The 18,033-nt window shown below is 36.9% G+C and overlaps 1 protein-coding gene across 3 annotated transcripts in view; it reads left to right on the top strand.

Moving 5' to 3' along the window:
- The first annotated feature begins 4,210 nt into the window (after positions 1-4,210).
- Positions 4,211-18,033, top strand: part of LOC131771750 (cAMP-regulated phosphoprotein 21) — a 32,918-nt gene continuing 19,095 nt past the window's right edge. The window contains exons 1-2 of one of the 3 annotated variants that reach the window (XM_059087606.2): positions 4,211-4,257; positions 17,143-17,300. The gene's annotated coding sequence lies outside the window, so the exon portion shown is untranslated. Of the gene's footprint in view, positions 4,258-15,157; positions 15,269-16,128; positions 16,436-17,142; positions 17,301-18,033 lie in introns of those variants that run through there. The other 2 variants (XM_059087605.2, XM_059087604.2) reach the window with 2 other exon arrangements.

Genomic DNA, 18,033 nt, shown 5'->3' with positions numbered 1-18,033 from the left:
CGGATTCATCTAAACTTTTAAAATCACAAAAATTGGCGTGCGGCAGATAGGGTGATCCCGCGCACAAATAAGCCCATGCAATCGAACTGGAATAAAATTCCATTCATTGGTAATAAAATTACTGTTCATAACAGTTTCCCTTGTCAGCGCAGCTGCAAAAGCTAGCTTTTCACGTGCTTTATCTTGGATAATTTATTAAGCCTAAGCTTCGTTAGAAAGTCCGGGTTATTTATGGAATTCGATAAAGTTTATCTAATTCCATCTACTCCAAAAATATATCGTTGCTTGTCATGATTTTTTGAATAATTAATTGACTTTTGTAATCGAAAGGATGTTTAAATAGAAGTTGCCCACACTCACGTATGGATTGTGCTAGTCGAATTGTTTCTCGGTTCATTCTTTCTTTCGTGAACTGATTAACTCGCGGAGCCCTTTTGTCAACCTGGCCCTGTCTCATCTACAAGCTGCTGCCTCACACTCGTAAGTAACTAGTTTTTGTTTTTTAAATCGACAAACCACACGCAAACTCACATTTCTAGTACAACAAAGACAAATTCACATAATGCATTGTTTTCACCTGTACCAATACGCTGCTAAGAAGCGTAATTTAGGTGGAATTTCCATGCTTAGTAGCATTGATTAAGTTGGGAATTTCAGGTTTCACAATATAAAACATGCATAGTAACTGTACGAAATGGCAAAACTCGCAAAAACACAATCTTTGGAAAAACAAATCATTATCATTTCTACTGTAGCTTGTAATGACAACATTTTCGGTTATTTGGCTCATGCCCATAGCCATGTATATAACAAACCTCTCAGAATAGCGGGAAAGATACGCGGTGTGATAAAAATATTTTCGAAGCTGCACCTTTCGGATTTCGAATGAGCCTTCTTTGTCGACCATTCTCAGGAGTTGAACCCAAACAATCGTTGCTCATACAAGGAACTGCTTTTTTTAAAATCATTCTATCACCCTAATTTTATGTAAAACATTTCTTTAGCTTTTTTTTTCGAGAGAGATTTCAGTCCTGATTTGAACTCTCGCAATCCGACATACATGTTCACTTTCCGTCTTCATTTTATCCGCATATAATTCTATTTGAAGATGGTCGAAGACAGCCTGAATACATACGTGACAAGAAAATTAACGTTCCATTTTTCCGTGGTACTTTCGCAATAGAATATGGAAAACCAAACGTGACTCTGAAATAAAAGAAAATTTATCTTCCGCATTGATTTCACGGAAAAAGAAAACAACGTGACTTAAAATAACAAATCACCCTCTGTATTAAAACTATTTTGCAATTTATAAGAAATAAATTTCACGATAACGTCAGTTTAGAGATTTAATTTTTCCCCGACAGTTGTCGTTTACAACCTCTTCATGCTCAGAGGGGCGTCTTGAAATAACAGACGTGAGATAGTCAAAAATCCTCCTGCAATGGCATTAATTTATGCACGTAGGCGTCAGCGATACCGCGTTTTGCGGTCATACTTCCAAACTTAATTGAAACGTGTTCGGTAGATTATGACGTATGATAACATCACGTAGTCACAATCGCGCGATAGATTGGTCACCAAGGGACCTGGAGATAGCTTGCCAAATCTTTATTTTGATCATTCATAGAAAATAACCAAAAAAAAAAAAAATTCTTATTCAACCGATAGCTACTGTCGGCTTCGCCAGACTCATCCACTTATTCTGTTTTGAACTGATTAACGTCCAAATCGAGTCCCAATCGGCTAAACTCTAAAAAATTGTTCAATTTAAAATGAATTATTGCGAAATACAAATAATTTTTTCGAATGCATAATCAAAAGGCATTGAAATATATATATCATATTGTACATATTCTTAGCTCTAAGACTTCGCAAAAATTTGTCGAATTGCTTTTTTTTTTTCCTTTCTTTTTCTACTAGAAATTGAAGCTTAAATTTGACTTTAAGTATGATTGTAAACGGCGGTGTTGTGTACAAAACCGGCTGTATGAATTCTGTAGTGAGCTTGGATGTTCATGTCTCTTGTGTAATTATCCAAAAAAAAAGCTTTACTACTGAATTTTTCCAGCACGTATAATAAAATTTTGATGCACGCCTCGCCTACAGTCCATCAGCTGATAGTATACTTACATGGTGTGATCCGGTTTGATCGATGGAATATTTATTCGTTTACGTCAGCCAACAAGACTCTAAACGTAAGAATTATCCAGTGCCAGTTGGCTGTGAGCCTTATGTCCGCAACATCACCGACAGTAGTAAACATCTATATCATCCAATCTGTGGAATATCCTTATTCCATTACCTCCCTAAGAGAAAGGAATATTTCATAACAGACTGACATGTTTTTTTCTGTACGTGGGGATAAATTATATTTTAGAAGGAAAAAACATAATCTGCAACATTTTTTTTTTAATATTTTCCGGAAAAAAGTTACAGATTTTATCCTTAAAATAATAGACCTGTTTACATTGTAAAGTATGAGTTCTCCTTAAAATTGCTACCAACGTGTAACGATGATGAAAACTTGTTCCAAAATCTTGGAGTAGATCTTTACCATGTTAACTGAACAATTACAGTCTTACGTAAAGAAATAAGTCATCTCCAGATGTGTACCAACGTCACAATATGCGTCGCAAAATCGCTCTCTGTCGCCTGATCCCTACGCGCCAATCATGTAGTTTAAATTCAGAGTGTGCGCTCGTCACATTTTCGCATTGGGATCTTGTAAACCTTTTGAATACGAGTTCTCTATTCAGCTGTTGTTATTGTTTGATATTGTGAGTTCTTTACTTAAATGAGATTTCTGCAATTGGGATCAGAGAATGTTCTGGATTGCTGTATGAGTTATCAATTATTATGGTTGATGATGATGTAAAACGATTTTAGAGGCTGTGCGGATTACGCCACAATTGGCACAGTGCATCCCATCTGCGCAAGCGTACGCTGTGTCCAAAATTAGAAATAGCGTTCTGATTGCTACTGCAATGAGTTGATGTTGAAATATTTTTTGTCGATTGTATGGGGAAATTAAAGTTTTTTTTCGGCAGATTATCCACTTAAGAGATTCTTTCTCTTTAATAGAGCAAAGACTGCCTCACACAACATGAGCGTCGAAATGAAATACAATGCCTTGTGCTAATGTTTATCTCCAAAACAAATTTCATGACCCTCAGGATCTTCATCTTTTTCCCATTAGTTCATTATTGTCTAACTACAATGAAATTTTAATATAAAATGAAAAACAAAGTGAACAGCTGGAAATATTTGGGTGAGTTTTCCTCGTACTTTCGTTAAATTCAAGACAATTCTGCCAAAAAAAAATGGATGTTGTTTTAAAAAAAAAACTATTCTTCATGTTACACTGTGAACAAGAAACTTAATTTATGGTGTTGATATAAGAGCTTAGAGTTGACTTTTACCATTTCCTGGTTATTGCCGTAAACTTCATGCTTAAACTCATTTGGCGCCCCTGCCAAAGATTTTGTTTGGTAAGGTAACTGCCCCCCCCCCTCCCCCCGCCGACTCCCGCTAAGCCCCAAGGATACGATGGGGGATGCTTTTTGCTACCACTTGTAGGGCAGATCGACTAAACACTGTCTAGGCTAAAAAAGAGAGAAACAAATAACTTTTTTAATCTTCTGACAAAATTGTTTCATAATTGAGCGATAATGCGTTGAATGAAAGAAAAAAAAGCGGAAAAGCCTGCGTCCTTTGCTGATTATCGAGTTATTTGGATGCTATCCTAAATATAACCTACAATGAAAGCCTAAAATAGACACAAATTTCTATTTTTTGCTTTTGGTTGCGAAATGCGTCATTTGGCAGCGACTATGTGGCCAGTTCAGCAGAAAAATTAAAAGATTATAGGTACGTTTAATTTATTTGATCATCACTTAATAGACTGAGATCAAACTAACATGCATTTTATAATTTTGTGTCAATATTCTACACGACAAAATTAAGTGGTTATATCATTTTTTCTGTTTTGAATCAGTAATTTTTTGACCTCACAAATCTCGAAGAAGACTCATATTTTAAAATGACTCAGTATTCGCTTATCTCCGATTGTTATGAAAATTATTTTTCAAAAACTATTGTCGTGGTGAATTCCTCCTAAATTTTTTATATCATATGCATGATTTTGGTCGTGAAATAGTACACCCACGTCTAGAAATACGAACACTTATGAAATGTTTGTTCCACAGGTCTTAATTGTGGAAAGGCCAACATTTTCCGAGGAACTGTGGAAAAAAGGTAACAAAGACTGTTTTATTTTTCTAGTCGAAAGAATTTGGGTGACGGTTAGGCAGAAATAGAATATTTGTTTAGGAAAACGAATCTTTTGTACTATTTACTCTGCTGCATTCTACCTGCTTTTCGTTCGAGGAATGACTGTGAGCGAACAAATCCCCTTTGGGACTGGCCCCTTCTCTGTTTTCTCTATTTTTTATCGTTTTGCGCTTTGCTGTATTTTTTCTCTATAAGCTTACAAACAAAGTTTGTGTCGGTCGGTCGGTCGGTGTCTATGATATCATGCTTTGAACGATCCGTTTAAAATTCGCCTCAATAAGGATTTCGAAAAGAAATTGTGAACAATTTTTCGCATCAAAATTACAGCCACATACAAAATAAAAAAGACTAAAATGCAGCACTCAAATACTTCGATTTCCTCTAAGTTTCAATAAATGACATATTTAGCTGGAGCTAAAGGGCATTTATTAATTTTTACAGAAATAATATTCCGCTGAATCTATCGGATGTTGCTTTAAGAAGACCCAGAGATGGTTTTTTAAACAATTGATTTTATGGGAATAAGAGTGGCAATTTCTCCGATTTTGGATAGTCGATATAGAATCCTAAATGGAAATCATGTGCCGAGATTTTTTTCAGTAAAGAAAATAATTACATTCATATGCAACCTTTTTCGAAAAAAAATAGCTTGTATCTAAAAATGCACACCGTGTTTGATTTTGTTCTTCCGTTGTTTACCAATACAACAAAATTACCTCAGGTCCAATAAAGGCAGCTGTGTCTCTTGTAGAATTCGCTTTTCCCTAAATATTTCTTTCGAGCATAATGGGTGGTATTGCATTCAATAAGGTGAAGGTTAGACTTGGTTCCAATTCTCCATGACCATCGAAAATCTAAACCATGACCCTTGGTTCCAACCTGGGCGTTTTGCTTGTATTGCAAATGTATCGTTTTCCGTTGTTGTCGGTCCAAATATCGAACCTCACCGGCTGAAGCTCGCAAAATGCTGTCTTATTTGTAACACTTACCTCTTTCCTTCATCTCCATCCTAGCCGTAGTTTTGTCCCGACACAGAACGCGCTCTTTCCTCCCCGCCCTCGATCAAACAGCGCGGATAGAAGGAAAACTAAAATTGAGTGCCGCCCTTAATCAAACGGCGCCTATGAGAGCAAAATTACCTTTGAATGCCGCCCTCGAACAAACGCTAATCCCAATCATATGAAGGCGACGATGATTTGGGAATTAGCAGGAGAATAGAAAAAAAAAATTGATACACCTGGTACTGACACCATCTCCTCTAACTTGCATTAAATATTACAAGCTCGACCATTAGCTGATTCTCTCTCGGCAAAGAGGTGAATTACTACCGCGTTCCTCCTTCAAATTCAAATGATTTTCCCTGAATTGCTATTGTCAGGGATTTGAATGTGATTGTTCGTTTGCAGCAAAGAAAAGACTAACTCGCTCACCAGAACCTTTGAGAGCAATGTATAATTAATGCTACGACTTGTAATCGATTATAGAAGGCAATGGAAAGTTTGGAAGGAAGGGATTCACGCTTTCAAAATTATTTTTTTGGCAAGTAGGAGTTTTTTCCGCTCTTTCCTGTGCAACACAGTTTTGGTTGGAAAACAAACAAATATAGAATAAAAGAAGGCAGGATAGTCAGCCCTGTAGGGCTTCCTCCACATAACAATAATAATACTTATTAATTTTTATTTTCCTAAATCTCCCTATAATGAACAACAGCATCAAAGCCCGCCAGAAATAAAGCTAACTGATCCTGGTATTCTTAGAGACAAACAAACCATGAATGAATAGACAACAGTATTTCCATTGGAATGTTGTAAGGACTTAGTTCTGAAGTCCTTATACATCTCAGTATTTCGCAACAGTTGACAAAAAGATTCATTTTCGGGAACGAACATGGTTCCACGAACGTTTACGACGGGGCACGAGTGTTAACAGATTCTTGGCCACAAATATTTTGAAGGTGCATCTACACCGTCACAGAAAGGCTTCATTTTCACATACATGACTCGAATTTATTCCATTTCCAGGGAAAAAGCTTATTCTTCATGGCAATTCATGACTAGCCTTTCATAGTTATCAGACAAACAATATCTTTGTATCTTACAAATGCATTTCCTCTACAACCATTTCTTCACTACAACAATTTTAACAGCAAGCTTTTTCTCCGCCTCTTCTGTCTTCAACCCTTCTCCTTTTCTAAGCGCTATTAAAGACTTACAGGAGTGCAAGTGCTTGGTGCATGAAACTTAATTTAAAAAAGGTCTGTCCTTTTAACATTTTTCGAAAACAACTCTTGGCCGATGATATTCAAGTCCCAATATCTTTCGATTTAGAACCCGAAATAATCATAATCCACCAAGTTTGGCCTAAATTTTTTCTCAGGGCTGAAACTTCTATCAATTTTCATCTCTTAAGAACAAAGTATTCTTTTCTCTGGAGGATGTCAAATCCTCTACGCAGAATTTGAAATAAATAATTGCCAAATCGTTTCATCGAAGGTAACTGTGTACAAACCATGAATCAGCATTTGCTAATGATGCTTAAACCGTAGAATGATCAATTTTTTGGATCAATTTAAAGAAAACATCACAACACAGTTAAAAGTTGTATATTATTCCGAACCAAAAACACCCCTTTGTGATATTCATGGTTTCATTTAGGGATACCAGCCTACCTTCAACTGAAGTTAAGAAATGAAAAGCAGATATAGTATGTACGAAGTCCCCGTCAAGATTACTATGCATATTTTGGATCATAGCAGATTTAGATCTTACTGATAATAAGAAAAACACACACGCATGAAAAAGGCATTAACTTTATTTGAATACTGAAAGAAATATTAAAATGTTTAACTCTAAATACTGTTAAGTTCCAAAATTAACGGCGCCCATAACTTCCCGATTAACTCGTATCCTTCTCCGAGCACTGTGGTCGCAAACAAAAGCGTAAGCGTGCACTATGCATTAACGATTGGATTTTGTCGTATCGGGACATTGTGACTATCCTTTATTACGGACGGGAATTCAGTCAAATTGGGCATTAAGGTGTTCAGAGACAAAAAAAAAGCTTGCTATTTATCTGATGTCTGCCATTTTATCCTTTCTTGAAAAAAACCTAAATTACTTTTTCAGTCGCTTCTTTGAGCGACTTGTTTACAACCTTCCGCATATTCTGATAATACTAAAATTGGGCAAAGTTTTTTCCGAGTATTAGGGAATCGCTATTTTCGGACCTTACGGAATTTTTCTTCCGGGTTACATCAGTGGAAACTGATGTGGTTTACAATGGGAAGAAGGAAGAAACTAAGTGATGCGTATTCTTATATAAACCGCCCACACAAACTCTATTTACAACATCCGGCCATACAGAATATTTCATTCAACTGCATTGACCGGTTATACCAGGAGAATACCTTTCATCCATTATTAAGGTAAGAGATCGATTTAAAAGCCTTTAGTTCTTATAAGAAAATACAAGAAAAGGAAAAATTACGCCTCTTTCTTGAAATAAGATGAAAGTTCATAGCGAAGGCAATGGCAGACCGCCTTCAATTTGTGTTCACACGCTACCACACAAGCATGCATCGTGCAAGACTCACGCAATGCCATGCTGTTTTACTATAAACTTTTCCAAAGGAAACAGTAGTGATATTGAATTAACAATAGGTAATTTTTCCTGAAGCGTAGAATTGATGCACTCCTTCACAACCAACGGCACAAACTTGAGTCATACAGCGACTGCAGCGACGCCTTCGGTTCCGTCCATAATCTCGCCATTAAATTGGCAGCATCATTCATTTCTTGTAACAATTTATAGGCAGCAAGTCTTTCTTTACCAACAATGCTCTCGGTAATTTTTAGTGCTTTTTTTCCGCGCTGTTCGTAAGTGCAAACCGTCTTAGGTGAAACTCAGTAAGCTCGTGTCTTCCACGTTAACCGGGCGTTGGGTATAATCAATTAACAGACTCAGTCTAAACCGGAGTAGTGGCTCCTCATACCCAAAAACAATTGTTACCTGTAGCCAAAGAAGAATTGCAGCAGGAGTAATTTCAGTCGCAAACAGGCAGACAATCTTCCACAGTGTCCTTTATTTATTGTTTTGTTTAATAATCTACAACGCCAACGGAGTTTGACATTTTAAAGATTCATATTTTTTGCATTCTAAACCTCATCATTGTAGGAAGCCTATTGATTAAAAAAAACATTTTAGCTTCAAAGATATCACTTTATAATTATCCCGAAATCTCAATAATCCTCTGCCCGTCGCGTGCGATAAAGTTACTTCCCGGGAAATTATAGAAGACGTTGCCAATTTTCAAGCGCAATGCTGAACAAGAAATCTTTGTCTTACCATTGATTTGTAAGTAAAAACTGTTCAAAAATATCAAAAAGACTCCGAGAATGCTATCGAAAATAGTAAAAAGTGAAGGCTCTCTAAGGTATCAAAAAAATTCGGTGAACGCGAGTAGTCACAAATACCTTAAAGCAGGAACTAAAATCGCCCTCAAGGACAGGAAGTGAGCTGTTTGGAAGGAACACACTACTTCAATCGGAGATGCCTCCGCACCAAGAACTGACCATCGATAAACGAGCACGTTGGCGTGCGTTTGCCATTTTACACCTTTTAGAAATTGGGTGTTAGTTTAGGGGTTATAAGCTTAGGGGCAAAAACATTTTCTTGTTCCCGCGCTGCAAAATTCATTTCCGCAACATATGTGTTTCCCACGCGCCTAAACTGGAACACGTTTGCCTCCGCACCCGAAAAGTTTGCGACACAATATTCTCACGTATAAACTTTTATTAATTTAAGAAACGAAATATCAGAGAGAACTTTCGTCCATGTAATCAGTTTTTTGGTGTTTATCTGACAAGAACTTTGTCCCGACGCTCCATGAGGTTTCAGTCGGAGCATCCCAGAAAGACTTTGAAGGCCTTTTAAGAACGGTAGGCTCATCAAAACCCTGATCGATAAATCCTACTTTGAGTACATTTGAAACATCATTTTCCTCTTAATTATCGAGAGTAGTTAATGAGTCGTTACACAGTGAACAGCGCACCACAATTTCAGATTTTAATGCCTGCGGAGTCATTTTTTAAAACTTCTTAAACCACCCATTCGAGTATCACTTTCACGCAACCTTGAGACGAAATTTGACAACAACAACAACAACGAAGTTATCTTGAAGATATTCTACAGAAGTCATTTGAGATGCACCTGGTGCGACTTTAAGATTTAGAGTTTTTCGGCTAAGAAATGAAAATTCCGAGTCATGAAAGGATACTGTCCTACTTTACCAAGTCAACAGCAAACATATATTACCGGCCGTGTGCGGCGATGACATAGAGCTTGTTCAACCAATCTTTCAGAATCTACGACAACAACAGAGTGAGGTATCAATCCAGACTTAAGAAATTTCCAGAATGGACAAAAAAAAAACTGGTGATCCGTAAAAATGACTTTATGGCTTTAACCGAAATTACAGAAAGTTTGGGAACGTTTCTCTGGAAAGTTTTTGCAAAGGCGACAGATAGACATCTCAAGTTGACGTTTTCTCTCATTTGCTGACGGATCCGTCAAATGTGGTCACTCTATGGGGAAAGAGTTGTCTCGATGATAAATTCGTTACTGCTACCATAGGAACTTTTTTGCTTCCCTGTTTTATTCTAAAATTCTTTTGAAGAACATTTGTGCACGGTCCGTTTGAAGTAAAAGAACTCTTAAAAGTTTTCAGTTTTTCGGTTTGCAGAGCACACGACCACCAAACGTGTCTTCGGGCAAATTTTTTAAAATGGCTACACTTGTAGGTCAAATTTAACATGCGTTTCTACGAAATTGAAAATCATACAGATATATAGGCTTGAAACCAGACTATAACATGGCATTGGGAAAGAATTATGATGTTACTCGATGACGATGGTCTTGCTTTGGACATTCAACGTTTGTAGTTTTCCACGAATGTTCCACTTTCGTAAACAAACATCAAATTAATCACAAGAGATTGCTTGACTAAAAGAAAAAAAGACAACTTCTTTATAAGTTCTAAATAAATATTGCATTACTAATACGAGAAACTTGGCGGACCAAAATGGTATTTTCTTGAATGCTCCACCAAAACCACGTTGGAAACAAGATAATTTTGGTTTTATCAACTGAGATGATAACATAAATTGGCCACCAAAAAGATTTCCAAAGCTGACGTTTCGAGCGTCAGCCCTTCGTTAGAGAGAATGACGAAAACGTTGGAAACATTCAATTAGGATATCTCTTCAAGGAACAAACACTACATTAGCACCAAACAACTTTTAAAATTCAAAGAAAACCGGATGAAATCTTTGTATCCTTGCTTAAATTAGCAGAAAAGGCCGCGAAAAACTTGTCTCTGTAACTAGAAGGAAAAGTGGAGTCCATTTTCTTTGATTCACCAACAAACGTAATTGGCAGTAACCAATGAAGAATTCACTAGCTTTGCCGCGATAAAATTCGCATCAGTCCTACTTTATTGTTTATTTTACAAAAAGTAAGTTAGAAACTTGTTTCGTTCCTAGTCTTAATATTAGAGTGCCCGGAAGACGATGGAACGAAAAGTGTCCTTTTGGAGCAATCGGCGATCATTCATGTACTCAATTTTTCTTTTATAAATAAAACTAGCCAAATGGATCGCAATTAAAGAATCTTTTAGATTCACGGTTAGAATCTTCGAGAAGAAAAGGCACCATTAAATTTAAAAACTGGGTCACTGCAGTCAAATTAGAAAAGATATTATTGAAATTCTCTTGAACGATCGAGAGAGAACATCCGACAAGATTGTGCGACCAAATTTAACACTTCATCAAAACTTTTCAACTAAATAAAATGATCTACAATAAAATAACTTGTTTATATGCTGACACTTGTTAAGATATTTCAAGTACATAGATCAAAAATGAACCTTTATGTGAAGCTTAGGAAAGTTAGACAATTTTTTATTCCCATGGAAGACCGGAAGCAAAGGATATGAAGATGGAACTTTGTCTTTGGCTAAATTTCGTAGAAGATACCTGTCTGCTTTTATCTTAGTATGTAAATTTATGTCATAATAGACCTGAAATAAAACTAGATTAGAAAATGTAAAACTTTTTTTGCTTGTACTTTCTGGTTTTACCGTTCATAGTTAAGCGATTTCTGACGACATCTGTGACGGTAGGACTCCCCTTTCGTACTGACATGAAATAACACAGCAATTTGTCTTACGATAATCGTAGGTTTAAGAAATATTTTTTAAATGCTGTGTATTACTTTTCATATTAAGATGAACAAACAGCTGTCATAAGAAGCGAAAAATTTTACAAAGGAATGCTTTGCTGGTGTAAAACCATATTGAAGATATCATCATGGCGACTGAAGAATACAACCAGACGTAGTAGGACCTGTTACAGCCTTACAAATCTTCCGTGTTGTAGCAGAAACTGTAGAGCGACAAATTTCAATTGATCTTAGTGTAAACTTAAAGAAAATATTTTGAACAGTTGTGGAAGCAAGCTCTTTTAGCTTTAAAAATGGGTTTATATTTAAACGGACATGAAACCTTTGATGAAGTTAGAAGCCGCCATTTTGTTTTTCACCGATTGGCACTGTCGGACCATGCTAAAACCTCTTTGTTTGAGCATCTTGAATTTGTCAGTTTTCTTTAAGGTTCATAAAAACGAAATCAGGTTTATTTGGAGGGTAGGTTTTGGTGAATTAAAATTAAATCGTTAGACGAAAAAGCTCCGTACATGCCGAGAAAAAACAGGCAATCTTAGAGCCGAGAGGTTCGCACTTGCATCCGCCATTAACAAAGCAGACCGGGCTCTCGTGACGTTAGCCAAATGCTTTGAGCGTCTGTTAGCAAGTCATCTTCTCTTGTTACGTATTCACACAACCAGGTATGGCTCAATCTTACATATCTGCTTTAGCTTATGGAGAAGACCTGAGGCCGATGACACCCTGAAAAAAACTTCATCTCGCTTTATTCCATTGACACGCTTTACGCGTATAGAACTTCTATGAAACCCTGCTTCTTCTGTTATTCAACACCTAAAGGTAGGTATGAAGTGTTGTTCCTTGTCTCCTAAAAACTCTCGCGAAAGCTACAATTCTAACAAAGACAAAGGGATGTTTTTTTTCGTTATCCTTCGAACTCGAAGACGAAAATGATAACAAGTCTCCGCCAGTTGCGCCGGAGTCAATTAAAGAAGGACTTACGTTGTGTTGAAGACAAACCTCAAGGCAAACTGTAATTCTCCTAAGCAGAATTCCTCCCTTTAGCGAATGTATCATACGAAGACTTTCGTTGCGAGTCTCAAAAACCCAGATGAAATAAAGCGTGTTCTAGCCATATCGAAAACTGACCAGTTTTCTTTGTCAGAGCCTGATTCTGAGAGTTAATCGTAAGTTTCCATGAAGATTGCAACAAAACCCCGAGGTTTGATTTGCAGAACGCGACTGTAACAGCTTCATAACGAGAACAGGCTAATAGCTCGTGTCCTTGTATAAACTAGTGCCGGCTTAGAGCCGCAAAAGTTTCAATTAATTTCATACTACAAAGTGCATACAGAACAATAATCAGATCGAACAATGTCTAACTATGGCTATCAAAGACACCAACTCAATACTTGTCGATAGACCTTCTTTTCATAGATGTTTCTTAGAGCTTAACTCATAAACTTGAAGACAGTTGGGTTTGGCAATTGCATTTCAGAAATCTCACATATTTCAAAATTAAAACTAACTGTGAACACATTAACGCGCGATAAGGAGATGGTGGTGAAGTTTTGCAACAGCAGAGCACAGAGGAAAGTAATACTTAGCATTATTATCTTTTCAAACGAGCCAAAAAGACCCAGAGTTAATTTTACTTCCCTTGTTGGATAACAACACTGTCAATAACATTTGGGAAGACAATGGAGAAAGATTGGAGACACATTTGCAAAAACGAACGGATATGTATATCATTTTTGGTGGAAAGAAATGCGTAAAAGAGTGGAAAGGCTGAGCTCGTTCCGTTTCAGCTTTTTCTGGCCATGATTTTTTTCTTCAATTCAAAAGTGACCACAAACAAATTAGCTTGGTGTGAAATACGTCAGTAAGCTGTAGCATATTTGTCAGGAGGTATTTTGAATCAAAAAAAAGGGAAAAAAATGACGAGAAAATAATTTTTTTTCTTCAAAATCAATGTCATGTGAATTTCTAACCACAACAGACATTCTGCAATATTTAGCGAGGTTACCGATCGCTTACGAGTTTATAGGGTACGTTGCGTAATGGAGCAAAAGAGAGAGATAAACAAAAACCTCAAGATGCATGTTAAGCGAAAATCCGGCTTTAGATGCAAATTGCAAATATCACTCAGAATAAAAAAAAACCTCAGTAGACAACGAATAGAAATGAAAATTAAACCAACGATCTCACAGATTTCGTGCTAAAAAAGTGACACTTTTGCTCTAAGTCTTTTCTTAACCGACTGCAATGAAATTCAGAAATGTCTGGTCAGAAGATAAATGTCTTCTTAAATATGCTTGCACCTCTCTGGCCCCCGGCATTTCAGTTGACGAGCTAAAATTGCACTCTGTTTTGCATAGCTGTAAAAATGAATTGTGTCGGTGCTTGAAAAGTGAACTTTTATTTGTCATAATATTTTGTTAGTTTTGACACCAGAGAAAAAGGAATTGCATGAGGAGTTTGGGCGGCCGATGTTTGTATTACGCGAAATTTCCATTAGATTTGAGACGAGAGATTCGAGATCCCATCTCCTATTCTGTCAGGCAAAGAATACATCAGTGAATATGCTAAGTGCCAACATTAATTTTCTTTGCAAACATTTTTCTCTTGTTTTGCCGAAAACACATTATACTGCAAACAGTTTTTCAACTTTTAAAGATAGATTTGTATCCACGAAGCCGAAGAATCAAGAAAACACTGATGCCATCCCAAAATTTTGAATTTGCAAGCTTAGAAAATACATTTTGTTGCTTTTAAGTTGAAAAGGTGTATGCGGTTTCATCTTTTTGCAATCTATAGCACTTTTTTCCACCTGCCTCAAATTCGTGGATCACGCTGAAACGCCAAAAAATTAACTATACCGTGTTGAAGCGCTTACCAGCGTTCGAAATTCCCGGAAAAACGAGATTGCAGGTCACACTTCAGTCAGTGCTCCAAATTATTCCACCCACGCACTGCCAACCAGGGCCAAAATAGAAACACAACGAGCTATTCTTCGTGTAGGATTTAAAATGGATTTTCTCCCCGCAAATTATGCAGAAATATCACACCTTATTGAATAATTTATGATCGCCTACCGATTGATTTCTTTCAAATGTCGTTTGCGATCAATCAACCGCCTCATCTCGAAAAGTATTTTGTTTCACAAAATGACACGAGAGAAAACTGGATATTCGCTGGGGTAAAGTCTGCCCTTGCGCGGCCGCGATTGTTTGCTAAAAAACATGGAAAAAAGCGCAACCCCTAGAGGGAAAAGATATTATTTATTAGAAGTATTTTTTTATAAATTTGCATGCACTTTCTTGACAAAAACAATGTTTTTTCTATCATCTCGTTTTAGACAGTCTTATTGTGTATTTATACACACAGACTTCAAATGACGTCAGCGTGACGTCAGAGGGGAGACTTATCTTGCGAGGAGTACAAAGACTCCAACGGTTCGACTTCTGTTCGTTGAATATAATTTACGAGTCCAATTAATTTGAGTTTTTTTGGTTCCCGAGAAGACGTATGCATTTCTTCCGCTCGTAGGCGTTCATTTGCGTTTTGTTTAGAAACGATGACGTCAAAAAGTTTTTTCTAAGTTTTAGTGGACTCACATCTCTCGAACGATTCATTTCACGCTTTGATTCGGAAGGGGTAACGCGAATATACGCATTTGAATTTTTTTTCAAGCCGATCGCCTTAATCTTTCGTTTTTATGCGTCAGCCGGCTTACAGCGCTTAAAATCACTCAAAGAAGGTGGGTAAATTTCAGTTCAATCGGTGGATTCAAATGATAGAAGTAAATTTGACATGTTGTAAGATTTGATTTTATTCCTACTCGGGCGTGGTGGCTTGCCAAACTATCTGACACATTTACCGTATGTGTATTCATAGCTTCTTGTTAGTTTTAAATATGCAGATGATAAACTGTAAACATTAAGTCAGTTGGGTAGAAGGAAAAAAAAGTTTTACCCTCCAATGTTATTATGCTGTTAAAAATTGTAACGGTTTACAGCAGATAATTCGAATGTTTTACCTCTGGATTAATTCAACTCAGCGACGACAGGATCGAACCTAGGTAACGAATTTGACATCCGTTGTATATACCAGTTACATGTTTAAGCGAGTTACGTTTATAGCTCTTTCTTCTACATTGACAAGTCTTAGCGTCCAATTTTCATTATTTTCTCTACAAATAAGTCATCACCATATCTTAATAACATTACTAGAGTTTTGTAACCCCCGTGGGAAATCGATATTTTATGTGTGACAGAGTTTGGAGAAATAAATGCAAAAAAATTAAATATATCTTCAAAATTTTTAGATTAAGACTAATCTGAATTTATTGGCCTTCGGATCTCATTTCTATGAATACATTCCGTGTTGCATGAAATATGTAGCCGGGGAATCCATGTATCTAGAAACTTCAACTAATCGAAAAGTAAGTCACGTTTTCAATTGCCAATGTAGAGATGTTCCACTAGCTTAAAAAAAAAAGAAGAATTTATATTTGCCTTCGGCACTGAGCGGAAGTCCTCTATAAAAGGACTTTTACTTCCGGCAATTTCTTCTTTTCCTGTGACGTCAGTTACCCAGAAGTCTCGAGGCGAGCGATTGATGATGCTCGTGTGGCCGGTGTTACATTCTCTCTGTGTTCAAGCTATGACAATTCGACTGTTTTTAGGAGAAAATTATCTGCTTTAGCAACTGAATTAAGGAGGTCTCCTTTTTGTAACTAACGGGAGACGTTGCTTCCCATTTCGGGTTCCGGTGGCAATTTTGTGTCTAAAAGCCGCGGCCGTTCTTCGCCTTGTAATTGTCGACAGTTTTGAAAACCTGCTGCAGTTTTAGTGCATTTATTCGGCTGCTTGTCCTACCATCGCTGATACGGTTGAAAAGAGAAACATGTCTAGCGAGTCTTCAGGTGAGCTGAAGTGACCGGCGAGTGAGACTCCCGGGATTTGTTAGTTGGAGTTAAATTAAGCTCGCCCACGCTCAGAAATGTGTTACGAAAATATCGGCGTGGACGAGCTAAAACTTTCCCCTCACCGTGTCGGGAAATCTGTTGTCGATTTCATCTGCAAACTCTCGTTGATTATAAAGAGGTTTGCGTCACATTGAGGTAGCCTTTTGTGAGTTTTGAAGGTGGCTTTTTCTCACAAAGGGCGTTGTTCAACTTATGTAGAATTTTTTGGGGTTTATCTTGTTTAGGTAGATGTTTGGAGGGAGTGTAGTCGAGTGGAGTGAATTATTAATTAAGCTTTTAGAAGTTGTCGATTTCAAGCGAAATTTTTCCATCGGCGGATGGTTTACGCTTCTGTTTTTTCCCAATTTCATTGTAATTATTTTCTTTCGAAATAATGGAGGCAATATTATAGTGTTAAGGATATCCCTCGAGGGACATTTTTTAGTGGGAATTTAAGGAAGAACAACTTGTTTTTATTTAGGAAAAATAACTTACTTGACAAAGGTGCTTCCCTGGTCGTAAAAAAATCGAAAATGCGCAGGTTTTTTGTACCGTTTTGCAAATTTTAAGAGTTATTTTTGTTGCATGGTATACTTTGCTGGCTTTTTGTGTAATTTGGTGTCGTCAAATCTTCTCACTCCGTTTGATTTTACTTCCCGTTTCAGAATTAAGGCCGTAAATACGCCGGGGCTGATTCTGCAAATTTGGGCAAAAGTTAGTTACGATTTCACAACACAAGATTTTTCCAAACGTTATGATCTATGGTTGGCAAGTCTTCGCCTCACGATGATTGAAAATGGACATAAGCTGGCTTCTTTTTGAGGTAAGATTTAGAGCTGCAGAAACACTCTTATTTGCTATGGATTAAATTTGTTAAAGGGCGAGCAACTGCAAACAATAGGTAGCACAAATGTAAGCAGTGGCATTTTAACTTATGATGTAAGCTTATATAAGTGTACCTTACTTTGATTCGGTATAATCCTGGTAAAATGGAAATGAATTTATCTCCTTGTGGTCTTTGATCTGTTCATAATCTCAGCCGGTTGAAAAAGCTGTCCGTGGTTTTTCGAAAGGACTTTGATACGACATTGTGGAACGGATTAATTTCGCGAGGAAATTTAAACTGTTGTTTTTTTTTCATGTCTGACCAATAATAATTGTCTCAACTGAGGCTTCTGTGTTCATCTTTGATATGTTTCTGGATCTGTGTGAAGTTTAGTTCCAAAGTTAGCGAGAAAGTTGACTGTCTAGGATGGATTTAACTGTGCCTCATAGAATTTCAGTTCGAGCTAATAAATGAATTCCTTGTTGCAAGTGAAATGTTACAGTCGTCTGGACTGGCATATTATACCCAAGTTAAAATAATTGTTAATTATCAGTTTTCAAGCATTGCTCTTCCTAGACACAATTTGAACCTTCTTCACAGCAACAAAAATGTGGAGAACACATCAACTGTTGTTCAAGTTGATTAGCAAGTGTGTGTGTTAATTTATTCAAATTTTGTAATGCTGCTAAACATCCTTCCTTAAATCCATTTGCACACTTTTGTTTATATA

This window comes from Pocillopora verrucosa, chromosome 10 (assembly GCF_036669915.1).
Source record: "Pocillopora verrucosa isolate sample1 chromosome 10, ASM3666991v2, whole genome shotgun sequence".
Taxonomy (NCBI): Eukaryota; Metazoa; Cnidaria; class Anthozoa; order Scleractinia; family Pocilloporidae; genus Pocillopora; species Pocillopora verrucosa.
The sequence above is the reverse complement of the archived record's forward strand: the minus strand, read 5'-3'. Positions and strand labels throughout refer to the sequence as shown.